This window comes from Tiliqua scincoides, chromosome 5 (genome assembly GCF_035046505.1).
Source record: "Tiliqua scincoides isolate rTilSci1 chromosome 5, rTilSci1.hap2, whole genome shotgun sequence".
In the NCBI taxonomy this organism is placed as follows: Eukaryota; Metazoa; Chordata; class Lepidosauria; order Squamata; family Scincidae; genus Tiliqua; species Tiliqua scincoides.
In genome coordinates, this window is record NC_089825.1 from 108,367,926 (window position 1) to 108,395,642 (window position 27,717).

Genomic DNA, 27,717 nt, shown 5'->3' on the forward strand with positions numbered 1-27,717 from the left:
CAGCCCAATCCTATGCATGTCTACTCAGAAGTAAGTTCATCTTTAGGGGGGAAGCACATAAAAAATATTTTATTTCTCCAATAAAAAATGGTTTAAAAATAAATAAATAAATAAATAAATAAATAAATAAATAAATAAATAAATAAATAAAAAAAAGATTATCAAGTTGTGAGTTCCTGCACCTTTTTATTTACAAAAAAAGCACTATCCAAAAAAAGGATATGAGGCTCCCACTGGCAGCATGGTGTGCCTTGTCAATGGTCAAAAACCTGATGCCTCGACAATTTTAGTGCCTTGTCAGTGTGCCATGAGTTGAATAAGTTGGAAGATTGCTGGTCTATTGGTTGCATCCAAGGAAATTGAATTCTGCCTGAACTTGATGGTGAAATTGATGGAACACTCATTTGTCATGATGAACCTTAATTTCAGCAGTGTTCAAGCAAGATTCAGTTTTTACTTGCACGTAACATTGTAGGTGGAGAGACAAATTAATGAACATTCCATCATACTTTAGTAACCATAAAACCATATTCAGGAATTAAGCAAAGCTGCAGACATTTTTGGATTACAAATAATGGACATAATGGATTATAAATAGCAGCACAGCGATCATAGGCCGTGACGGTGAGGAGGGAGAAGTCAGAGCCTACGAAGAAAAGAAAGAAGAAAATTTGAGCAACGCATCCGGAATAGGAGCTGTGCCTGATATTGAAGAGGGAATTAGCCATGGATTTGGGCATAATGATGGAAACCGTCCCAATACGAAGTGTATGATTTATGGAAATGGGCTCTGAAGAGGTACAAAAAAAATGGGAACCACTGTTTCAGCATGGGAAGAAGAATCCCCTACCCTGCAATTTCCATAATTACTGTCATTGAGTAGACAATGCTCCCTAGATAAGGAAAGAGAATGGCTGGGCTCACAACAGCACATCTACAAATACTCGATTCAGATCAATATGGGCCATTTAGGCTGGAGAGTTTTGAGGAAGACAGGCAGAGCTCTGCCTCGCAGGAATTCTAGAACGGCTTCCATGTATTTCTTAGGCTTTTAACACTTGCAAGATTGGAGGTTAATTTTTTAGCTCCTTTCAAAAACGCTGGTTGTGGTTGTGAGGCCTCCCTGTGGGGGAGGGGAGGCCCCGGCTGGTCTTTCCGAGGGGGACCCCTTGTGGAGGCCTCAGACTTGTTCCCCACAAGAAGGGGGGGTTGCGTCACCCAGTTCCCCTTCTTTGGGTTGGCAGCATTCATTAGCCAGGAGCAGGGGCTGCTAGCAGCAGATCCTCCTGGCTGCTCTTCCAACTACCAACTGCCTTGTCATCCCTGGCCTCCAGGTTTATGTAGGGCAAACCCCTCCCCTTTGGCCCCTCCCCTTCCCTCACAGGGAGGGTATAAAAAGGGCCTGTCTCTGGGCCTGCCCTTCCCTGGGCTTACCACAACTCCTCCCATTTCTCTCTCTGTTTCCCTCCCACCTCCTCTCACCTGGAGTTGCCAGGCTTGTTCCTGAGAGGGCTGGGAAGGCTGCTGCCTCTGCTCTGGTCCAGAAGCCTCCTCCCTGGGTAAGCTGGAAACTCGGGGGAGGAGGGGAACCCCGACACACACCCCCCGTGAGAGTGTTGATGGGGTCTCAGCAGCCCCGTCGTCGAAGAGGCGAGAGAGGCAGTCGGCATTACGGTGCAGCGCGCCCTTGCGGTGCCGGATAGAGAAGGAGAAGGGCAGCAGGGCCAGGTACCAGCGGAGCACCCTGTCATTGTAGTCCTTGACCCGATGGATCCACTGGAGGGGCGCGTGGTCCGTCACAAGGATGAAAGGATTAGCGGTCAGGTAATAGTGCCAGGCAGTAATGGCCTACTTCACAGCCAATGCTTCCCGTTCTATGGTGGCGTACCGCCTCTCGGCCGATTGCAGCTTTCAACTGAGATATACTACGGGTCGCTCTCCATCTGGATACTCCTGTGCCAGGACAGCGCCCAGTCCTGTCGATGAGGCGTCGGCCTTTACGATAAAGGGCCGGCTAAAATCCGGGCTGTGTAGAACTGGGTCCCCGAGGAGGGCCTCTCAGAGGTCCTCAAAGGCCCGGTGGGCTCCAGCAGTCCATGGGATCGGGTTCTGCGCGGGTCCCTTTAGCAGATCAGTCAGGGGGCTGGCACGGGAGGCGAAGTGGGGAATGAAACAGCTATAGTATCCAGTGAGTCCAAGAAATTGCCGCAGCTGCCTCCGTGTTCGGGGTGGAGGATAGGTCTTCAAGGCATCCACCTTTTCGGGTTGGGGCGCGAGCCAGCCTTGTCCCACTACGTGTCCTAGGAAACGGAGGGCTGTTGTTCCTAACAGGCTCTTCTTGGGGTTAGCCCGTAGCCCCGCTTCATGTAGGGCTGCCAGGACCTTGTGGAGTTGATCCAAGTGCTCCTCCCAGGTTTTGCTTAAGATCAGGATGTCATCGATGTATGCAACACAAAACGCCTGGCAGGACCTCAACACACGGTCAACCAAACGTTGGAATGTTGCTGTCGCCCCATGAAGTCCAAAAGGCATGACTGTGAAATGAAAGAGCCCCTGGGGGGTGGCAAAGGCGGTCTTCTCCCGGTCCTGGTGTCGGAGAGGTACTTGCCAATATCCTTTTGTAAGGTCCAGGGAGGACAGGTACCAGGCTTCTCCTACCTGGTCCAACAGGACTTCTGCCCGTGGCATGGGGTACGCATCAAATTTGGCCTTTTTATTCACCTCACGAAAATCAATGCAGAAACGGACAGTGCCGTCCGGTTTGGGTACCAGCACGATGGGGCTGCGCCATTCACTGTGCGACGGTTCAATCACGCCAAGGTGCAACATGTCCTCCACTTCTTGATTCACCACCTCCCATCGTTTCCGCGGAAGCGGTCTCCAGGCAGTCCAGACCACCGCCCCTACCTCTGTCGGTATCTCATGCTGTATGACATGAGTCCGGCCTGGGGTCGTAGAAAACCCCTCGGGGAAGTCATCTAACAGGGCCTTCAGCTGATTCATTTGGTGTTCTGACAAAGTAGCCCCAAATGAGGGCAGTGTCGGTGCGGCCGGGGCTCGAGTATCCCATTCGTACCCCTCCTCCCCGGGGTCTACCAGCAGCTCTGCAAACGCAGGGGCTGGGTCAGGAAGGGGATCATGCCATGCCTTCAATTGGTTCACATGTATGACCCGCTTTTGGGAGGGTCGCAGCCCGCAGCAGACCTCATAAGTACAGGGCCCCACAACCCGGGTGATGGGAAACGGCCCCCTCCAGGGTCCTCCTGGCTGGTTTGGGAAGAGGGACCCGTGTACCAAGACCTGGTCATTGTTCTGGAAGGTACGTACCCGGGCAGTGCGGTCATAGTAGCGCTTCTGTTGGTCCTGGGCGCATTGGAGGTTCTGTTGAGCCAAGTCATGAGCCGTCTCTAAGGTCTCTCGGAGTTGGGTCATGTACTCCCCTACGGGTAGGGGTGGGGCTGCTGCTGGTGGAGCCCACCCGTCTCGGAGTATCGCCAGCAGGCTGCGGGGCCGACGTCCATATAGCAGGTCAAAAGGAGCGAGGCCAGTCGATGCTTGGGGGGTCTCTCGGACCGCGAAGAGGATCGCATCCAGATACAAGTCCCACCGGGCAGGCCGGTCAAGGGCCAACTTCCGAATCATCACCTTAAGGGTCTGATTGAAACGTTCCACTAAGCCATCGGTTTGGGGGTGATAGATGGCCATGAATTTTTGTTTGATGTCCAAGGTTTGACACAACGCCTTTAGCACCCCTGATGTGAAGGGTCTCCCTCTATCTGACAGTATCACACTGGGGAGCCCCACCCCAGAAAAAATAGCGCAAAGCCCGGCCCACCGTTTTCCGTGACCCCGGGTGTCCAGCCCAGTCAGCATCATGGGCAAAGTTTAAGACCTGTGGCCTAAACTCACGGGGGACAACCAGCTGTTTGTCAAAGCCGCCTTTTTCTCGGGAAGGTACCACCCTCCACCAGAGCCCCGCCTCCCTCTCAATCCGGGGAAAGCGCTCTGCCTGCCGGGGGTCAATTACCTGCCCTTCATTCACAGCAGTATTGTCCCGGAGGTCGGCTAGGGTTGGATCTTCTTGTGCCTGCCGGACCCGGGGGTTGGCAGCCAGTCCCTCCGCAGGGGCATTGGACAGTACCTCTGGTGTCAGTGCTCTAATCGAGGGTCCTTCGCCTGGGTCTTCCTCTTCTGCGGCCAGGACCGTTCCCTCAGCCTGTTCTACAGCATGCCGTACCAGACTGTGAAAGGTTGGGGCATCCTGGCCCAGAAGAATGGGGTAGGGCAGCTCCTCCACTCATACCAAGTCGACCTCATGCGCCTGGTCCTGGTAGCGTAGAGTCACCTTCACCACCGGCAGGCGTTAGGTATGTCGGTGTAGGCAGGCCACGTTCGTCCAGCGAAGAACTGGGAGGTCAGCTGGTAGGAGGTGAGCCCGAATCATTGAAACGGCACTGCCCGAGTCCAGAAAGGCCGTCAATTCCCTTTTTCCCAGGCTGACCTTCATGACTAGGGGTGCTGGGCGCACTGGTCTGGCCTGCCCTTTACCTGCCGCCATCAACGTAAGGTCACATTCCATGAAGGGACAATCACGCTTGTAATGACCCATCTGCCCGCAGGTGTAGCAGGGGCCACGCCATGCCTCCTCCTTCGGTCCTTCGGCAATGTTTGGCAGTGGGGGTGGCGGTCCCTGAGGTCTGGGCCTGGGTGACCAAACCGGGGAAGGCAGAGGGGCCATGGCCCTCTCAGGGTCAGTCCTCGCCCGTGGGGTCATGGGTCCCCCTGGAGGCAAGCCATAGAAGCGGCCACGCGGGCCAGGGCGGGCCTGTCCCTCAGGAGGGGGGCGGGAGTTGCCCCTAGCACCTGCAGCGCCATGTGTCTCACTCTGAGGGTCTTGACGTCCTTCGGCGGCCTCGGCATCTAGGAAGTTCTAAAAGAGCTTCATCGCAGTCCCTAGGTTAGCGGGTCGGTGTCGGCTGACCCAAAGGCGGGCTTCTGAGGGCATCACGTGATACACTTGGTCGAGTACCAGCTTGTCCACAATGGTATGGCCTTCTTCAGTGGTGGGCTTCATCCATCTGAGGGCCGCTTCTCGCATCTCGGCTATGACGGCCCAGGGCCGGCTTCCCCGGGTATACCGGATGGCACGAAACCGGAGGCGGAAGAAGTCCTCCGATATTCCGTAACGATCCAACAGGGCGTCCTTCAACCTATCATAGTCCACTAGGTCGTTGGGCGGCGTTGTCCTCCACACGGTGGCTGCTGGTCCTGATAGATGAGGGCCCAAGATGTAAGTCCAACTGCGTGCGTGGCCAGCGGGCCAAAGTGGCCGTCCTCTCAAATGTAGTCAAATAAGTCTCTATATCATCCTCCGGCAAGAGGCGGGCAACCTTGAACTGCGGAGTTCCACCCAGGGCAGCCGCAGCAGCGCTGGCAGCCATCCCAGCCACAAGCCCATCCTCGATTTTCTGCAGGAGCGCTGCTTGGTCGCCCCGCGACTGGCGGTATAGCTCTTGCACCAGTTGCCTCTGGTGCTCCGTCAGCCACTTCCCAAACTGGGCCAAGTCAGAAGGGTCTGACATCTCTGGCGGTCAGGGTGGGGGGCCGTACCCTGCTGACCTCTGGCGGGATCCGAGTCACGGCACCAGATGTGAGGCCTCCCTGTGGGGGAGGGGAGGGCCCAGCCGGTCTTTCCGAGGGGGACCCCTTGTGGAGGCCTCAGACTTGTTCCCCACAAGAAGGGGGGGTTGCGTCACCCAGTTCCCCTTCTTTGGGTTGGCAGCATTCATTAGCCAGGAGCAGGGGCTGCTAGCAGCAGATCCTCCTGCCTGCTCTTCCAACTACCAACTGCCTTGTCATCCCTGGCCTCCAGGTTTATGTAGGGCAAACCCCTCCCCTTTGGCCCCTCCCCTTCCCTCACAGGGAGAGTATAAAAAGGGCCTGTCTCTGGGCCTGCCCTTCCCTGGGCTTACCACAACTCCTCCCATTTCTCTCTCTGTTTCCCTCCCACCTCCTCTCACCTGGAGTTGCCAGGCTTGTTCCTGAGAGGGCTGGGAAGGCTGCTGCCTCTGCTCTGGTCCAGAAGCCTCCTCCCTGGGTAAGCTGGAAACTCGGGGGAGGAGGGGAACCCCGACAGTGGTCATGGTACTGGCGAGTATGTGCCTCACAGTGAAGGTGCCCCAGTGTGCCTGGAGCCAAGACTTTCTCGTCCTCAGACTGATTCTATCGCTGCCGCTCACTTTGCTGCTGCAGCTGCCTCTTGGGGTTTGCAGTAATGTGCTGCGCATCCTGAAAGGCGCTCTGCAGATGGGCTTCTCCTGGGAGAATTTGTCTCTCTCCACTACTTAGAGCTGAACGACTTTCCATTTAATGACAAACCAAATTGGTCATTCATTTCTTAGTAAGTAGTTCTTTCAGCCACAATTTCCTTGATAATATCTTAATGTAAATATAGTTCTTTCTCATTATACTTACGAGTGTTGTATTTGTGACTTTTATGTGTTTGAAGGTGTGTGTCAGTGTGTGCACATATTTGCGATTCAGCTAAAATCTCTTACCTTGCCTTTGTCACATTTCTCACATTGGTGGGAGTGAGAGGCTAGATGGCCCAAAGCAATTCAGCTCCTGAACAAACTCAGCAAGTTACCTCAGTGGCTGTAGTATCTACTGTCTTATGGCCCCATCCTATGCTATCCAGGTGCCTGCATGCCATGTGTTGTGGCAGCAGAGGCTGCTTTATGGTAAAGAAGTCTCTGCCAAAGGACACTGCTGGGCCACTGGCGGGGAAGCTGGAGAGACCTCCTGTGTGTTGGTGCATGACTGTAGAAAAGCCTGAGGGTGAGGGGAAACGAGTGGGAGAGGGCAAGGGGAGGGTGAAATGAGGAAGGGGTGAGTGAAATGAGGAACGTGGAATGATCGGGCCTGGGAGGGGGCAGGTTCAGAAGTGGTGGCACATTCCAAATTCTGACTTCATTGCAGGTCTGATCCATCTTACTAAGTCAATGTGGACTTGCACAAAAAATTGAACCTGCGCATGTCCTTGTTGGCCCATAGTGGCTGCTGGGGGTTGCCCTGGGGCAAGGGAAACCTTATCCTGATGTGACCTCCAGTGGCCAAAAACCTCCTGCAGGATACAGTGAAATGAATTTTTTGATTGTTTAGGATTAGGCTGTTATTCCATGTGTATTTGGGTTGTACCATATCATACTGCAGGTTCTGAAGTCATAACTTCAGGGAAGGTACCTGCAGAACTCACATTCAGACACACTACCTATTTAACCAAGTGACAGACAATGGTTTTTAAAGTGTTCAACTTACTATTTACACAAAAAAGGTTTTGAAATATTTCAGACACATTGGACAAGTTAATCCAACTTCAGGATCCCAGAAATCAGGATGCCATTAAACATCTTAATACATTTGTAAACAGAATAAATCTAGCTGTCATCATCTTTTAGAGAACAAAATTGTATAATGAAGGTTAGAGCTTTGCTTTTACACATGAATGTCTCAACTTGAAATGGCGAAAGAAGCAACACTTACGTCATAATCAAGTGACACTATCATTGCAGCTTTTTGACTAGAAACTATCACCAGGTCCTTACTTGTGAGTTTGCCATGAATGAGATCAACAAGAAAGTACACCTTTTACCCAACAAGACACTAGAATTCAAGATCTATGGAGACAGATTCAATACAGCAGGAGTATCACATGGCACTATGTATCTCCTTTTCAGAGGGTGTCCCCTTAATTATCACTGTGGCCAGAAGAAGAAGCTCATGGCCATCATTGGAGGGTTCATCCCCCAAAACACAATCCATATGCCCAACATTCTATACGCCTACAAGATCCCACAGGTATGTTTCTTCATTCAAAAGCAAATGCACAATGTACATCCACTAACAAAAGCAAAGGGAGTAGTCCAAGTGGTGTATGCACCTCTCTGTTTTCTCCCAAAATCAATTGAGTTAAAAGACTCAGTGCTTCCCACCTGGCTCAGCCAGGTCCTTTTGAGGTATTACCTGGTACTTAAATCTGCATGTGTTAGAGAAGAGACACATATTTTTTGTTAGAGAGTCTGCTATGAATGGAGAAATGATGCATGTGTGCACGTTTGTGTGCACATATGAGAGTCTCTCTGTGAATGTCTGTCTAGTTAACTCTTGAGACGCGCTTTATCTCTTGCTAAACATTGGGAGGAAGTAACTGAGATTGAGAAAAAGAGGGAGATTTTTTGGTCAGATCGAAAACCATATCTGTTCTTTGTCCTTAGCTCAATTACAACTCTTTTGATCCTGCCTTGAATGACAAAACACAGTTCCCTTTGGTCTACCAGCTGGTGCCACCTGAACGCACTCAGCATGATGGGATTGTGCATCTTCTTAAGCACTTTGGATGAACATGGGTAGGTGTCATTGTTTCAGATGATGACGGTGGAGAAACATTTCTGCGGATTTTTACATCTAAGCTCCTGGAGAACAATATCTATGTTGAGTTTACAGAAATTATTCCAACTCTAAAGACATGCTGGAGACCAACAGAGCGCTTACTTCATACAATGAAAAGAATACACTCTACTCTGTCATTGACCAAAAGCAATGTGATTTTTGTTAACGGGGATCAACGAGCGATGGAGGCTTTACGAAGAGTTCTAATCACCAATGAATATTTCCTAAAGAAACCAATAGAAAAGGTTTGGGTTATAACAACTCGGTGGGATTTTGCAACTGTGGTAGATCTGGATGCCTTCACACCCAAATCCTTCAATGGCACCTTATCCTTCACACTCCACACAAACAGTTTGCCTGGATATGCAGATTTCCTGGAGACAATCAATCCTTACCAATCACTGCTTTTTGAAGTGCAGTGGTTTTGGTCACGTGCATTTCAATGTCCGTTTCCCCATGATGAAGTGAATAGAAAGGGCTCAGCATACTGCAGTGGGAAGGAGAAGCTGGGGAGGCTCCCTGGATGTATCTTTGAAATGCAAATGACTGGCCAGAGCTACAGTATCTACAATGCTGTGTATTCTGTTGCACATGCTCTCCATGCCATGTTTTCTTCCAAATTCAGGCGAAAAGACCTGAGAGAAGGATTCACATTTAGCATTCTGAATATTCAGCCTTGGCAGGTAAAATGGATTTCTCCATCTCTTTCAATCTCTAGTACAATATTAACATAAACGCATTCCCTTGGATTGCTGTGGGCTCATTGTTCCAGCGTAGCAGGAATTTGGATATATTTGGAGTCATAAATGATTTTTTGCTTTCGCTGGCCATAACCAAACAGTAGAATCCTAAGCAAATTTACTCAGAAGTAAATTCCACAGAATTCAGTGATGCTTACTCCTAGGTAAGAGTATGTTAGTTTGCAGTCCAAATCTCTTGACTTCCTGGTTGTTTCTGAGATGTCCTCACATCCACTTTCAATGAAATTGGACGGTATATCAAGCACATGATTGTTCACTCTTAGTGGCTTATGGATCGTGTTTACCTGGTAATCTACATGCTGTCCAGAACCCTTCTGCCTCTAAGCCAGTGATTTTCAACCTTTTTCATTTCACCCCACACTGACGAGGTATTAAAAGCGTTAAGACACACCATCAGTCTTTTTTTTTTACAACTGACAAGTCACACTGTACTGCTGGCAGGGAGTTCACATCTCCCAATGGCCGTACTAATATTTGATCCCCCAAAACACCCACATTTGTGGACCATCTGCAGCACACCAAGGTACTACAGCAGGGTGGTTGAAAATTGCTGCTCTGAACAGTGTGGAATAAAAGATCATAAGCTCAAATATCAATTAATTCCTGCTTTACACCACATCCTGAAAGATTCAAACTGCATAGAATGTGTACAATGAATACATGATTGTTCATGTTCCATTCAACTCCTATACAGCAGTAGATGCAATCTGCATATCTTTGAGGGGTACATGCATGCAATACAATGTCTGGCTAGCCCTACTGTGTTGTATATGACAATGTGGTCATAAGAGAGGAACTTTGTGCTACTTCTCTGGGATTCAACATTTCAGAATGGGACTTCTGGATTAGTAAACATTTACAGAGGATCTTGACAAAGAGGAAATGATGGAACAAAAGATGGGTTGACTCCAACCAAATGCACCTCCACTATTTTAGGATCAAGTGGAAAGACTTTCCTAATGGTTAAGCAGTAGGAAAACCAGGTGAGTGACAATGGCATGTATCCGGCCTATGGTTTCACCACAGTCATTTATACGTAACACCGAAACTGCAATATGTATTTTAGGTTAAGGCTTTCCCTGGTATGTGCAGGTCACAGAGCTCATAATGGCAAAGTGGAACACACGGCCTGAACCATTTAGAAAGGAGGTGTGAGTTGAATTCACCTCTTTCCTCCAGTTGCACCCATTTGTAAAAAGTCTTTCTGTCTTTCTGTTTGGGTTTGTTTTCAACCTAGATTCACTCTTTCCTGAGAAGGGTCTATTTCAACAATAGTGCCGGGGAAGAGGTTTTTTGGAGCAGCAATGGGAAGCTGGCAGGTGGATATGATCTCATCAACACAGTCACATTCCCCAATTCATCCTTCAGGAGGATCCATGTTGGAAGGATGGACCCCCAGGCTCCTGCTGTCCAAGAATTCACCTTGAATGGAAGTGCCATTGTGTGGAATCACAGGTTCAATCAGGTAGGGTTGGTGACAATGTTTTCTGAAGGATCAGTTCCACAATTGCAAAAGAACAGGGAAGTGCTGTTGTCTTGGTACTTACAAATCAATCCCTGAGATACTGCAGGGGAGGTTAGATCTTGTACCACTTCATCAAGTCCATTCCAGGTGGAACAGAGATCTTGATAAGTAGAGTTACCAGACATAATGCATTTCAAGGATCACTCAGGGTGACCAGATACAATCAGGGTGACCGGAAGTCATAACCAGAAAAGAGGACAAGACACCACAAAATTTAAGAAACTCAAGAAAAACGTAGAACATGACAAAATAAAAGCTAAAAAAAACTTGTGAATTGATTTCATGTGGTTAATTTAAACACTGTATTATTTATTATTAAATTTAAAACTATATTGCATATAATATATTAATTGTAATTTACACGCAGGATCTGTACTCCCTGCTTACCAAGAAAAGGAGTACATTGAAGTTATTTTCCAGTACATAAGGCTAAAAAAGAGGGCACGTCCTGGAAACAGAGGATGTTTGGTTACCCTGGGTACAATAGAGGACACAGCACCTATATCTTTAACCATTGCTTAGAAGAGAGAATTTGGGCAGATACAGCTTTTTTTGAGCTGCACCTGCCCAAATTCCCTCTTCTACACATTGGTTAAAGGTACAGACACTCTGTCCTCCATTGTATCTGGTCACCCTGATATCGCTTCATCTAAAAGTTTCATAGTTGACCTTAACATGACTACTGCCTCTGATCATATCAGCATGCCTTATGAGATTCTCTTAAGATTTGCTGATGTTGATAATTTGTAATGCTTTGAATATTTTATAGGGTGCATATAGAAAGTGTTTTCAATCTCTTTTTGTTTTGTTTTATTTCACACTGGCCATTCACTGCATGTCCCACAGTTCCAGGCACAAGGAGTTTTGGGATTTACAATTTCTATGGCACGTGATGTCCATGCTAGGTACTCTGGCAACTGGAGAAACTCCATGTCCAATGGTCCCTTATATCTAACTCCTTTATTCTGTGGGAGTACTGGAAGGGATGGAATGCTTGCAGGAGACCGGCTCTCACTTCAGCTCTCTCTTCAATTGCTGACATACAATTTTGGGAAGAAATTTATTGTGTGGATATCCAGGCACAGAACAAGTGCAAATATGGAAATCCATCCATCACCACCACAGTGGTCTTAATAAGTGGGAAAGGAATGAAGGAGTAAACTGATGAGAACTTGACAGAAGGAATAAGAAGTAGAGAGTGGAAAGGGTGGGGTGAGAGAGAGAGAGAGAGAGAGAGAGAGAGAGAGAGAGAGACCAAATGGAAAAAGCTGTCATTCATGCACAGACAGAGAAGGATGATGGAGAAGAAAAATATCAGTAAAGACCAGACTATTTCCCCAGCACCCTCCAATAAAGACACAGGCAAGGGCATATGGTACAAAGGGACACTTTATTAATTATTTAAATACACTTAAGATTGCAACAGGGCCTAACAAATAAGCCATACGAGTTCTACACAGGAGAAACGGTGCTGCCCGTCTACTTCCCCCTATTACAATTTGGGCAACCACACCCAACTCTAGGCAACTTCAGTACAAGCCTGCCGCCCCCTTCATTGTCACCCTGAAGGGCCAGGGTGGCAGGCTAGCTCAGGCCACCCAAGCGAACCCGCGATGCGCCTTTGCCACCAGGCTGAAGTTCATCCAGCCTGTGTCACCCAGCCGGGAATGCCAGCATGACCAAGTGTGGAGTCCACCTGGCCCTTGCCACCATGCAGTGTACATCGAGATGACCTTACATACCCAAAACTGGCATGACACCTGCCTAAAGTGAACAACAAGACCTATGGTAACCCCAGCTCCGCCTCTAACGCCACAGTCTGGGGTAGGCGAAAAAACCACCAACCAACGTTCCAATTAGGCTGATGGCAAGAAATTCTTACTCGGCCCCAGATGGCGACCAGCTAGTCTCAGACTGCCAAAGTGTACAGGGTTGGGGAATCGCTGCCTTGTCCTAACTCAGCAGGCTCCCCCGTGCAGCCTGAACGTGGCCCCAATCCAATTAGCCCCCCAACCAATAGGCTGTGGGGCTGGCCCCTTCTGTGCCTTATGCAGGGATAGCGCAAATGCCAGTGGCGCATTAATTCACGTGCCACCGGAATGATATAGTCAATAGATCAAAGATGGATATAGTCAGAGATCAAAGACTGGAGTGAAGCACATAAAGACATCTTCAGTGTTTCAGTCATTGTGCTGGCTCCCAAAATCAATTGAGAATGAGGAAAGGCTCCAATTGTATAAATTCTAGCAAGAGTCCTGAGAGTAACTCTCACTGGTCTTATCACTTTAAATGAGGGCGATGTGAATACGACAAGGAAAAGGTCTGAAAGAGCTGGTTACTTTGAGGGAACGTGGACATTAAAGCAATGAATATAAAGCAGTTGATCCCTGTCCTCATGCCCATTCCCTGTGTTTATTCCTAGATGGTGCCCCAGTCCAGATGTGTTGAGCGTTGCCACCCTGGACAGAGCAGGCAAGTTCATCAGGGGGAGCAGATTTGTTGCTATGATTGTGCTCCATGCTCTGAAGACCTGATTTCAATCCAGATGGGTAAGTGAAAGAGTGCAAAGCTGTATTGTTTTTAGATTGAATTCTGAACAGTATTCTGAACTATTTTGTCAAGTATTGTGTGATTGATGCATCACCATCAACATCATCAATGCGTTTATGAGCACTTGGGGAAAGTATTCAAAATGTTTGCACAAATGATCAGATTTGGAGAGGCAAGTGTTGTTCTTCCCTTGGTGGCTGCAATATCAAGTATTGACTCTCATCTGTGAATGGGCCAGTGATGACCCAAAATTCTCCCACACATAAATTGGTCAATATTTTCATAGAAAACAAAAATGCTGAACCAGAACTTTCAAAGTGGTTTTGGGTAACCATGTGGGTGCAGGGGTTTTCTTGGAGTGCTTCCATTTTGCCTTGTCAACTGGCAGAAGAAGCACAGTTGCAAACATTGCCACTGTTCATGGCAGTCAGTTCCTGCCAGCCTAAGGTATTCACAGCCCAATCCTAACCTGCGCCAGCACAGTCCAGCCTGTGTGGCCTGCACTGTTTCCAGTGCAAGTTAGGCAGCAGCTGGAGGTCTCCTTGGGGTAAGGGGATATATTTCCCCTTACCCTGAATAAAGCCCAAGCCTGCTCTTTGGGACTTCTTGTATCTGCACCAGCAATTTAGCTGGCACAAATCCAAGAAGCCTGGTGTAACACCGGGAGGGACTGTTCTGCCAAATATCTCAACTCCCTTCTAATGCCCGCTTTTTGGCTAATTAACACCCCCCTTTCCTATGAACAACAGCTGTGGTGTGCAAAGGAATAAACACAGAACTTCTTATCTATAGCAATTAACAAGAATTTATTGCTACAAACACATACACTCCCTGCAAGTCCTCTTGTCCCGAGGCATTCCCTCCCCAAAACCCCACTTAACTTAGTGGGCAGAGGTCTGAAGCCTCCAGTCGAAGTCCAATCCAGTCTCCAAAGCTCAGTCTAGTCTTCCCAGTCCAGTCTTCTCAGTCCAATCTTCTGCAGTAGAGTTCCTCCTCTCCAGCAGTGTTCTCTCCAGCAGAGTGTCTCCTCCAGCAGCATCCTGGCAGTCCTCTCTTCTGTGTCTTCCAGCAGAGTTCTGGCAGTCCCCTTCTCCCAGTGTGGGTCCGTCCGGGTTTCTCTCTAGGTCAGCGTCCGGCTTCCTCTGGGTCAGCGTCCCACTTCTGGCTCTGGGTCAGGATCCTCCCTCTGGTCAGTGTCCTGCTCCTCGGTCAGGGTCCAGCTTCCGGCTGGGTCAGCGTCCCGCTCTTGGTCCTGGGTCAGGGTCCTCCCTCTGGTCAGTGTCCTGCTCCTCACTCTGGGTCAGGGTCCAGCTTCCGGCTGGGTCAGGGTAGCTCTGTCTCCTTCCAAAGCTGCCTTTTATCCTTGGATGTCTCATGATCCAAATGCAGCTCAGCTGTGAACTACCTCATTAGCTTCAAATTAGGCTCAGGTGAGCCATCCCTTCACTCCATGTCCATTTAAAGTCCAATCAAGGTCAAATGAAGCTCAGGTGTCCATCCAGGTCTCCATCGGCCTTGATTGATTACAGCTGTGGAGCCAGCCCTGCCCTTCCCAGAGCTTTCAAACAGCTGTCAAAACAGGGAATCGCTGTCAACACCACATCATCCACCTGATGATCTTCTGATCTTCCATTACAGGGACAGAGTTAGGATATGACAGAGGAGGCTTCTGCCAAACCTACCCCCCTCCCAGACCTGATCCAACCCCTTTCCACCCCTTTCCTCCTGCCCAGAATCATCCCCTCTCTGTCTCCTCACCACCCTCCCCACATCCTTGGGCCACCTGGCACAAGCCTACCTACACCACCTGATGCTGCTCCTGTTCCCAATTGGACCTGCCACCTTAGTGTGCAGTGCAGCCCATTTTGGCATGTGAAATATATAGGGATGGGACCTTAATCTTTTAATTTATAGATTCATTCATTCATTCATTCATTCATTCTAAGATACACACCACTCAATTAAGGTGGTTTTCATGTCGATAGGATCACCTATAAGAACAATATTATTGCCATCAGTGAGGATCCAGTTAAAATATTTTAAGCACTGAAATTAAGAAAGTAAACATACTGTCATGTTTTCTGACCTTACAGCATTCTTGCTCAGTCTGTCTTTCCTATATTGTTCATTAATTCCAATTATGGGCATCCTGATCCTACCCAAATCCCCCCCTCCAATGCAGCCACACCACTGTGCACTGATTCCTGGGGGGGGGGGGGTGCTCCCAGAGATTTCTGTTCCCTTGCCTGGGGGTGAACCCTTACAGCCCCACTGTATCTACTTGCACCACCCATTTTTTAGGACGGCCAATTGAGGGTGGGGATAGGATATCAGTGGCACTGCTGCTGCCAAATCTGCCCCCTTCCTGGCCTCAATTGATCTTCCTCCCAGCACTGATCCCTGCCCCATTCCTCCCCCTTCTTGCTCTATACTTAACAACCCCCTCCTACCTCCTGCCCCAGGCACTGATTTACCAGTGCTAGGGGTCATTGACAAACCGCTGGTGTACTGTCACAGGCACTCAACTGCATGTGGTGGTAGCCTAGCAGCAAAATACAGCAAGTCAGCAGGTCCATAAAGGAACTTGTGCTGCTGGATGCTAGTTCTGGCAGTGCAAGGTCCCCATAGGCTTGGGCAAGAGGCCAGACTCAGCAGTGGCAGACCTCCCACTCATTCTGTGTGGCAAATGCCCTGGGCGCGGAGCCTTGCACACTTGCACAGAAGCCTCTCTGAGGCTCCTGACGGGGTTGGAAACTGCTTCCAGTTTTCCAGAAGCACTGTTGAAAGCTTCGGGGAAGACTCAAGAAGTCTGGGGTCGCGTGAGGCTCCATAAGCTTCAGGTAAGTGGGGGGGGGTTTCCTACAGGGGATGGCAACATCCCATGGAGAGCACCATCACAAACCTTTCCAGGGTGCAGGGTTGGGGAGGTCTGCCACTGAGACTCAGACAGTCAATAATTTTTCAGGCAAATAGGAAGAATGTGTGTGTTCCTACCCACCAACACAAGGTGGAACCCCACTCTGGAGAAAACCTTAATGGGTCAGACACATCTCATGAGCTGATATTGCTGACCATAGTTAAAAACAACAGCAAATCAGAGTGAGGTGTACTGCTCTAGAAAACATGGAGATATTTCCATATGATATATTTGATGATATTTCAGTGAAAGTTACTGATCTTTGCAAATTATTGAAATGGAAACTTCATGAATTCAGTTCAATGACTTTGTACTTCAAATGAAAATGTAGCACTGCCCTTTGAGAGATCTTCCTGGAATTGTCTTCAGTATGCAGAATTATGAGATGTTGTCACATCAGGTTAAAAGGTCTAATACACTTGAGAAGTATTGAGAGTTTGCTTATTTCTTCCAGACGCTGAACACTGTGACAAGTGCCCAGATCATCAGTATCCAAACAGTAACACGGATCGGTGCATTAACAAAGATTTAGTCTTTCTATCCTACAAATAGCCCTTGGGAATCATTTTATACTCCCTTGCTTTTTTCCTTGCCCTGCTGACAGTTCTGGTGATGTGGAGCTTCATTCAGCACCAGAATACTCCTATAGTCAAGGCCAACAACTGGGGCATCAACTGTACTCTTCTCTCTTCTCTTCTACTCTGCTTTCTGTGTTCTTTCCTATTCCTTGGTCGGCCTGGGAAGGTGACCTGCCTTCTCCGTCAAGCAACATTTGGCATCGTCTTCTCTCTTGCTGTGTCTTGTGTGTTGGCCAAAACGATCACCGTTGTTTTGGCCTTCATGGCCACCAAGCCAGGAAACAGAATGAGGAAATGGGTGGGAAAGCGGCTGGCAGTCTCAGTCATTGTTCTGTGTTCTCTCATTCAAGCTACCATCTGTGCAGTGTGGCTGGCAACCTCTCCCCCCTTCCCAGATTTTGACATGCAATCCCAGATTGACCAAATCATTGTGCAGTGCAATGAAGGTTCAATCCTCATGTTCTATATTGTCCTGGATTACATGGGATTTCTGTCCATTATCAGCTTCACTGTGGCTTTCTTAGCCAGGAAGCTACCAGATTCTTTTAATGAAGCCAAACTGATCACTTTCAGCATGTTGGTGTTCTGCAGTGTTTGGGTGTCCTTTATCCCAAGCTACCTGAGCACCAAGGGGAAATACATGGTGGCCGTGGAGATCTTCTGCATCTTGACCTCCAGTGGTGGATTGTTGAGTTTCATCTTTCTTCCCAAATTCTATATTATTATTCTGAGGCCTGAGTTGAACACTAGAGCCCAGCTCGTACGCAAAAAGGCTATTAGTCCATGACTGTTGGAATTGATCTTCTCATACTTCCTATCATGCCTTAACAGATGCTTTCTGGCTTACGGATGTAGAACAATTCAGCTCCCTAGCTGGTCCATATCACTTCTGTTTGATAGAAAGAATGGCAATCTAGCCGACACTGGCACAGGGGCTCCAGTTTTGCTTGGGGAGGATAGTGGGGAAAACCATTTTAATGGAAAAGAGAGTGGGAGTTACTGAACCTGAGGGCAGGCTTGACAGAGGAGTCCTTTGACTCTTGACTTGAATGGTGTTGGTTTAAACTTGTATCAGTATGGTTCAAATGCACAAATGAAGCTGCACGGCAGGTAGACTAATGAGGGGTGAAAGACATGAATATCTATTCCATCATACTTTATTAACCATAAAACCATATTCAGGAACTAAGCAAAGCTGCAGACATTTTTTGTACGTATTGTGATCTCCTGGGGCAAAGTGTAGATTCAGAGTGAATGACCCTACCGCTCTGAAATTTATTCCATATAATATCTGAAATATCTGACAGTAGCTAGAACACTGAATGGCTTCAATGAATAGAAACTGGCAGTCATAGTAAGATTTGTTTATGCATTTTTTTGATATAGCACATATGACTTTTTCAGTAAAAAAAAGAGTATTGCAAAAACATTCACCCCTTTCCCAACATTCACAAATTAGGGATTTGATTTTAAAATTCCAAAGAAGTTTCCAAACAAGAAGGAGTTGGATTGAACTTGAGCAACTAAGGGTGCAATCCTAACTCCTTATGTCAGTGCTTTCCAGCACTGGCATGGCGGTACCAGAGGGACATGTGCTTCATCCTGCAGTTGAGTGTCACTCACGGAGGCCTCCTCAAAGTAAGGGAAGGTTTGTTCCCTTACCTCAGGGCTGTGTTGCCCTTATGTCAGTGCTGGAAAGCACTGACATAAGGGTTAGAATTGTACCCTAAGTTCAATTTGGAATTAATATAAATAACCTTTCAAAAATGCATATTAAGAGGAAATGGGAAGAGGATTTGTGAATGAATATTTCAAAAGAGTAATGGAATTACTCTTAGTAACAGCTCACTCTCATCTACACTTTCAGCAAAGTTTTCCATTTTAAAACACTTGCTAATGAAATGCAACTAGTAAATTTTGTTTGAATGTAGATTTCACACCAAGACAATGCTTACCCCATGCTCAGTGCTTGGTAATCCTCCAGTCACAATCAGAAAGAAAAGTGACAACACTTTGCTGGTGGGTGCACTCTTCACTATTGCATATTGTCATCCCACACAGATGCACACTCCATACTCATGTCTTGCTCTCTCTCTTCATGACCAAATTGAGTAAATGTGATGAGACTGAATGTGAGAAAATCACTTAGTGTTATGCCACAATTTGCTTTAATCCACTGTACAATCTGAAAGCAACTGAAACTATCAAAATGTTTCATGTAGGAAAGTAAAATATATTAATATTTATGATAATTTAATATGGGAAACTGCAAAATAACTTACTATTTTACTTCATAGAATTCCTTCACCTTCTGAAGAACACCTTCACTTGTTCCCATTATCCGGTATTTCTCCTAACATAAATGCTTTCCTATTCTTTGAAAGGCTGTGAAAAATCAGATAATTATTAATACTAATATCGTGTTTGTGTCCCAAGGGACCTATTATCACAAGAACCACACGGGCCAACAGCACAACAGTACAGAAAAAGAGTTAAGTCTCTCAGCTATAGTTTTACAGTTTTACTACTTAGCTAGTTTTGCAACTAGCAGACACCACTTATGTAAGTGGTGAAAAGTGGTGTGCCCCAAGGATCTGTCCTGGGACCAGTGCTTTTCAACCTCTTCATAAATGACCTGGAGACAGGGTTGAGCAGTGAAGTGGCTACGTTTGCAGACGACACCAAACTTTTCCGAGTGGTGAAGACCAGAAGTGATTGTGAGGAGCTCCAGAAGGATCTCTCCAGACTGGCAGAATGGGCAGCAAAATGGCAGATGCGCTTCAATGTCAGTAAGTGTAAAGTCATGCACATTGGGGCAAAAAATCAAAACTTTAGATATAGGCTGATGGGTTCTGAGCTGTCTGTGACAGTTCAGGAAAGAGATCTTGGGGTGGTGGTGGACAGGTCAATGAAAGCGTCGACCCAATGTGCGGCGGCAGTGAAGAAGGCCAATTCTTTGCTTGGGATCATTAGGAAGGGTATTGAGAACAAAACGGTTAATATTATAATGCCGTTGTACAAATCGATGGTAAGGCCACACCTGGAGTATTGTGTCCAGTTCTGGTTGCCGCATCTCAAAAAAGACATAGTGGAAATGGAAAAGGTGCAAAAGAGAGCGACTAAGATGATCACAGGGCTGGGGCACCTTCCTTATGAGGAAAGGCTACGGCATTTGGGCCTCTTCAGCCTAGAAAAGAGACGCCTGAGGGGGGACAGGATTGAGACATACAAAATTATGCAGGGGATGGACAGAGTGGATAGGGAGATGCTTTTTACACTCTCACGTAATACCAGAACCAGGGGACATCCACTAAAATTGAGCGTTGGGCGGGTTAGGACAGACAAAAGAAAATATTTCTTTACTCAGCGTGTGGTCGGTCTGTGGAACTCCTTGCCGCAGGATGTGGTGCTGGCGTCTAGCCTAGACACCTTTAAAAGGGGATTGGACAAGTTTCTGGAGGAAAAATCCATTACGGGGTACAAGCCATGATGTGTATGTGCAACCTCCTGATTTTAGAAATGGGTTATGTCAGAATGCCAGATGCAAGGGAGGGCACCAGGATGAGGTCTCTGGTTATCTGGTATGCTCCCTGGGGCATTTGGTGGGCCGCTGTGAGATACAGGAAGTTGGACTAGATGGGCCTATGGCCTGATCCAGTGGGGCTGTTCTTATGTTCTTATGTATGAGTAGGGTTACCAGATAGAAAGGGGCACAGAGTGCCTATACCTTTAACCATTACCTTTAACCATTGTACAGAAGAGGTAATTTTGGCAGGTGCAGCTTTTTAAACTTTCCATGTTGAGCTGCACCTGCCAAAATTCCCTCTTCTATACAATGGTTAAAGATGGAGAACTATGACTAGTACAGACTCGAAGTGCTTGTACCCATCATTGGGTACATCGGATGAACCCATCAGGTAGATGTTTCTCAATACAGGTCAACATATGAACAACGCTTTCTACCTCAAGAATGGCTACACAGATCTGTGCCAATAAACTGCTCAGGCTGAACAGACCTCCCTCTATTCTGTATCTGCACTGCTGATTAAGAAGAACCACATAGTGGGAGACAATAACCCACCAACTCAAATGACTTAAATGATTTCATGGTCTGCAAAGGTGCTCATTCCTTGCCTTGGTTAAACATTAGGAAAACCATGTGAGTGGCAATGGCATGCATCTGGCCGATGGTTTCACCACAGACAGATATTGGTCACACTGAAACTTCAATATGTATTTTAGGTTAAGGCTTTCCCTGGTATGTGAGCCAGGGGTCACAGAGCTCATAATGGCAAAGTGGAACACATGGCCTGAGCCATTTAGAATGGAGGTGTGAGTTGAATTCACCTCTTTCCTCCAGTTGTACCCATTTATAAAAAGTCTGTCTGTCTGTCTGTCTGTCTGTCTGTTTGGGTTTGTTTTCAACCTAGATTCACTCTTTCCTGAGAAGTGTCTATTTCAACAATAGTGCTGGGGAAGAAGTTTTTTGGAGCAGCAATGGGAAACTGGCAGGTGGATATGATCTCATCAACACAGTCACATTCCCCAATTTGTCCTTCAGGAGGATCCATGTTGGAAGGATGGACCCCCAGGCTCCTGCAGGCCAAGAATTCACCTTGAATGGAAGTGCCATTGTGTGGAATCACAGGTTCAATCAGGTAGGGATGATGACAATGTTTTCTGAATGACCAGTTCCACAATTGCAAAAGAACAGGGAAGTGCTGTTGTCTTGGTACTTGCCAATCAATCCCTGAGATACTGCAGGGGAGGTTAGATCTTGCACCACTTCATCAAGTCCATTCCAGGTAGAACAGAGATCTTGATAAGTAGAGTTACCAGACATAATGCATTTCAAGTATCACTCAGGGTGACCAGATACAATCAGGGTGACCAGATATCATAACCAGAAAAGAGGACAAGGCACCCCAAAATTTAGGACACTCAAGAAAAATGTAGAATATGACAAAATAAAAGCTAAAAAAGCTTGTGAATTGATTTCATGTGGTTAATTTAAACACTGTATTATTTATTATTAAATTTAAAACTATATTGCATATAATTAATTTAATGTAGTTTACACGCAGGCTCTGCACTGCCTGCTCACCAAGAAAAGGAGGACATTGAAGTTATTTTTCAGTGCATGAAGCTAAAAAAGAGGACATGTCCTGGAAACAGAGGACATTTGGTTACCCTGGATACAATGGAGGACACAGTACCTATATCTTTAACCATTGTGTAGAAGAGAGAATTTGGGCAGGTGCAGCTTTTGTTGAGCTGCCCAAATTCCCTCTTCTAACATTGGTTAAAGGTACAGACACTCTGTCCTCCATTGTATCTGGTCACCCTGATATCACTTCATCTAAAAGTTTCATAGTTGACCTAAACATGACTACTGCCTCTGATAATATCAGCATGACTTATGAGATTCTATTAAGATTTGCTGATGTTAATGATTTGTAATGCTTTGAATATTTTACAGGGTGCATATAGAAAGTGTTTCCAATCTCTTTTTGTTTTGTTTTATTTCACACTGGCCATTCACTGCATGTCCCACAGTTCCAGGCACAAGGAGTTTTGGGATTGACAATTTCTATGGCAAGTGATGTCCATGCTGGGTACTCTGGCAACTGGAGAAACTCCATGTCCAATAGACCCTTATATCTAACTCCTTTCTTCTGTGGGAATACTGGAAGGGATGAGAATTTGGGCAGGTGCAGCTTTTGTTGAGCTGCCCAAATTCCCTCTTCTAACATTGGTTAAAGGTACAGACACTCTGTCCTCCATTGTATCTGGTCACCCTGATATCACTTCATCTAAAAGTTTCATAGTTGACCTAAACATGACTACTGCCTCTGATAATATCAGCATGACTTATGAGATTCTATTAAGATTTGCTGATGTTAATGATTTGTAATGCTTTGAATATTTTACAGGGTGCATATAGAAAGTGTTTCCAATCTCTTTTTGTTTTGTTTTATTTCACACTGGCCATTCACTGCATGTCCCACAGTTCCAGGCACAAGGAGTTTTGGGATTGACAATTTCTATGGCAAGTGATGTCCATGCTGGGTACTCTGGCAACTGGAGAAACTCTATGTCCAATAGACCCTTATATCTAACTCCTTTCTTCTGTGGGAATACTGGAAGGGATGGAATGCTTGCAGAAGACCGGCTCTCACTTCAGTTCTCTCTTCAGCTGTTGACATATAATTTTGGGAAGATTTATTGTGTGGATATCCAGGCACAGAACAAGTGCAACTATGGAAATCCTTCCATCACCACCACAGTGGTCTTAATAAGGGGGAAAAGAATGAAGGAGTAAACTGATGAGAACTTGACAGAAGGAATGAGAAGTGGAGAGTGGAAAGGGTGGGGTGAGAGAGAGAGAGAGAGAGAGAGAGAGAGAGAGAGAGACCAAATGTTAAAGGCTGACATTCAGGCACAGCCAGAGAAAGATGATGGAGAAGAAAAATATCAGTAAAGACCAGACTATTTCCCCAGCACCCCCCAATAAAGACACAGGCAAGGGCATATGGTGCAAAGGGACACTTTATTAACTATTTAAATACACTTAAGATTGCAACAGGGCCTAACAAATAAGCCATACGAGTTCTACATGGGATAAACGGTGCTGCCCGTCTACTTCCTGTAGCATTTTAGTGCTACTTGAGGAGCAGCCTGAGATGCTTCGTTGGTGTGGCAGAAAAGCCATGGCAAGAATTAGACAACAGACACAGGTTTCAGAGAGGTTGAAAGTGCTGGAAGCAGGAGCAAGAATGAAATCAAGGGAGAAGTCAAGTGCTCTCTCCCAGCTCCTGACCCAGCTTTTTATTAAGTCTTAAAACACATGATTTAAGGTTACATAGTTGGGAAATTTACACAAGGATGCTACCTTTCATACCGGCTGCTTACTAGCTAGTTCTAGCTTCACCGCAAACACATTCCTAGATAAGATTCTCCTTCCTAGCATTCTGCTGCTCACAGGCACAGACTTCAATGACCCAACATATTTTCAAGGGCAGTTGAGTGTGCCCAAACTGCGCAGGTGTGCCTGACTTGTCCTTGATGCCAAATATGCTAAGACATCTTACCTCAGTGCCTGGGCATGTAAATACTACAACTTCCCCCTATAACAATTTGGGCGACCACACCCAACTCTAGGCAGCTTCAGTACAAGCCTGCCGCCCCCTTCATTGTCACCCAGAAGGGCCAGGGTGGCAGGCTAGCTCAGGCCACCCAAGTGAATCCGTGATGTGCCTTTGCCACCAGGCTGAAGTTCATCCAGCCTGTGTCACCCAGCCGGGAATGCCAGCATGACCAAGCGTGGAGTCCACCTGGCCCTTGCCACCATGTGGCATACACCGAGATGACCTTACATACCGAAACCGGCATGACACCTGCCTAAAGTGACCAACAAGACCTATGGAAACCCCAACTCCGCCCCTAACACCACAGTCCGGGGTAGGCGAAAAAACCACCAACCAACGTGCCAATTAGGCTGATGGCAAAAATTTCCTACTCGGCCCCAGATGGCGACCAGCTAGTCTCAGACTGCCAAAGGGTGGGGGGTTGGGGGATCGCTGACTGGTCCCGACTCAGCGGGCTCCCCTGTGCAGCCTGAACGTGGCCCCAATCCAATTAGCCCTCAGCCAATAGGCTGCGGGGCTGGCACCTTCTGTGCCTCGTGCGGGGGTAGGGCAAACGCCAGTGGCGCATTAATTCACGTGGCACTGGAATGATATAGTCAATAGATCAAAGATTGATATACTCAGAGATCAAAGACTGGAGTGAAGCACATAAAGACATCTTCAGTGTTTCAGTCTTTGTGCTGGCTCCCAACATCAATTGAGAATGAGGAAAGGGTCCAACTGTATAAATTCTAGCAAGAGTCCTGAGAATAACTCTCACTGGTCTTATCACTTTTAATGAGGGCAATGTGAATACGACAAGGAAAAGGTCTGAAAGAGGTGGTTACTTTGAGGGAACCTGGACACAGAGGACAAGTTCTAAAAGTAAATGGACACACTTGAACATTAGAGCAATGGATAGAAATCAGTTGATCCCTGTCCTCATGCCCATTCCCTGTGATTATTCCTAGATGGTGCCCCGGTCCAGATGTGTTGAGCGTTGCCACCCTGGACAGAGCAGGCAAGTTCGTCAAGGGGAGCAGATTGGTTGCTATGATTGTGCTCCATGCTCTGAAGACCTGATTTCAAACCAGATGGGTAAGTGAAAGTGTGCAAAGCTACATTGTTTTTAGATTGAATTTTGGCCAGAGTTCAGAATTATTTTGTCAAATATTGTGTGATTGATGCATCACCATCATCATCACCACCACCATCATCATCATCAATGTGTTTATGATCACATGGGGAAAGTATTCAAGATATTTGCACAAATGATCAGATTTGGAGAGGCAAGTGTTGTTCTTCCCTTGGTCGCCGCAATATCAAGTATTGACTCTCATCTCTGAATGGGCCAGTGATGACCCCAAATTCTCCCACACATAAATTGGTCAATATTTTCACAGAAAGCAAAAATGAAGAGCAAGAACTTTCAAGTGGTTTTGGGGAACCATGTGGGTTTTGGGGAAACCATGTGGGTGCAGGGGTTTTCTTGGAGTGCTTCCATATTGCCTTGTCAACTGGAAGCACAGTTGCCAACATTGCCAAGGTTCATGGCAGTCGGTTCCTGCCAGCCTAAGGTATTCACAGCCCAATCCTAACCTGCACCAGCACAGCCCAGCCTGTGTGGCCTGCACTGTTTCCAACGCAGGTTAGGTAGCAGCTGGAGGTCTCCTTCAGTAAGGGGATATATTTCCCCTTACCCTGAGTAAAGCCCAAGCCTGCTCTGTGGGGCTTCTCATATCTGCACCAGCAATATAGCTGGCACAAATCCAAGAAGGCTGGTGTAACACCAGGAGGGACAGAGTTAGGATATGACAGAGGAGGCTTCTGCCAAACCCACCCCCCTCCCAGACCTGATCCAACCCCTTTCCTCCCTTTCCACCCCTTTCCTCCTGCCCAGAATCATCCCCTCCCTGTCTCCTCACCACCCTCCCCACATCCTTGTGCCACCCAGCACAAGCCTACCTACACCGCCTGGTGCTGCTCCTGTTCCCAATTGGACCTCCCACCATAGCATGTAGCGCAGCCCATTTTGGCATGCAAAATATATAGGGATGGGATCTTAGTCCCTTAATTTATAGATGCATTCATTCATTCATTCATTCATTCATTCATTCATTCATTCATTCATTCATATTTATACAGGTATTTATATTCCACCTTTCTTTGGTCAGGTGATTTCTCCTCAGACTTTAATCCAAGGCGGTTTACATAGGCAGGCTGTTCTAAACCCCTGTAGGGATTTTTACAATTGAATAGTTCTAGTCTTTCATAGAACTCCTCGTTCCAGCTGGATTCCTTCCCGGTCTGGCCTCTCTCTGGCCCTTCGCCTCCCACGCTCCACTTGACCGCAACTCCTCTCTGCCACTGAGGGTCAGCTCATCAGTATATCAGCGTGTCGTCAGTTCTCGGGTACTTCCGGTTGTTTCAAACTGGCAGCCTCAGATCTTCAGGCATACAAGGTGGCAGCTCTACCAACTGAGCCAGACCTCCTGCCCATTCATTCTAAGATTCATTCATTCATTCATTCATTCATTTATTCATTTATTCATTCATTCTAAGATACACCCCACCAGTGCTTTTTTGTAAAAAAAAAAAAAAAGAAGAAGAAGAAGGTGCAGGAACTCACAACTTTTTAATCTTTAATTCAATTTATTTATTTATTTATAAACCATTTTTTTATTGAAGAAATAAAATATTTTTATGTGCTTCCCCCCTAAAGATGAACTTACTTCTGAGTAGACATGCATAGGATTGGGCTGTCAATCTCCACATCCCCTTCCCCCTAGCTACTTTTTCTACACGTGGGGAAAAATACTGTACAGGTGCACTTGTAGCATGTAGTATGTAGTGTGGCAATACTTCGAGGAGTGGAAGCAGTGAATGGATTCCAAAAAATGGCTTACATGAGTTCCATGTAGTAAAATTACTCTAAGTAACTGTGGGAGTAAGAACAAAAAAGGAATTTTTACATGAAAGGGGTCCTTAGGTGCACACAGAAACAGCTACGTTTGCAAACAAGCGATTAAATATGGTTTAATTCAGGTATCAGAATACTCTGTGTCTTTGGGAAGGTGCTTGGCATGCAATTGTATGTTCTCTGCTGCCCTGAGCAGCTGCTGTGCATTGCTGGAGAGGAGCTGAAAACGCTGGCTGGCGGAGGGCATGCTTGTGGGGGAAGGATGAGGAGGATCTCTGGCAAGGCTGGATAGCACGTTGTACACACATAGAATCCCTTTTCACCTGCCCTTAGCATGTGAAAACGGGTGCAGATATATATCTCTGCCAGGATTAAGAGCCCAATCCTTGGTATGTCTACTCTGAAGTAAGTCTTGTTCTAGTCAATGGAACTTACTCCCAGGAAAGTGCCTAGGATTGCAGCCTAAGAGCCCAATCCTATGCATGTCTACTCAGAAGTAAGTTCCATTATAGTGAATGGGGCTTACTGTGGATAGGATGGCAGCCTCAGGGCCCAATCCTGTGCCTGTCTACTCAGAAGTCTGTCCCATTAGAGTCAATGGGGCTTCCTCTCAGGAAAGTGTGGAGAGGAGTGCAGCTTCAGAGCCCTTCCTCTGCCTGTCTACTCAGGCTGCAAGGCTATGACACTTTCCAGGGAGTAAGCCCCATTGAACACAATGGAACTTACTTCTGAGTAGACATACATAGGCTTGGGCTCTCAGGCTGCAAGGCAATGCACCCTTTCCCAAGAGCAAGCCCCATTGAGCACAATGAGACTTACTTCTGAGTAGACACACCTAGGCTTGTGCTGCAGATTGGCACGGGGGCTGCACCAGCCAGCTTCCTTCCCCTC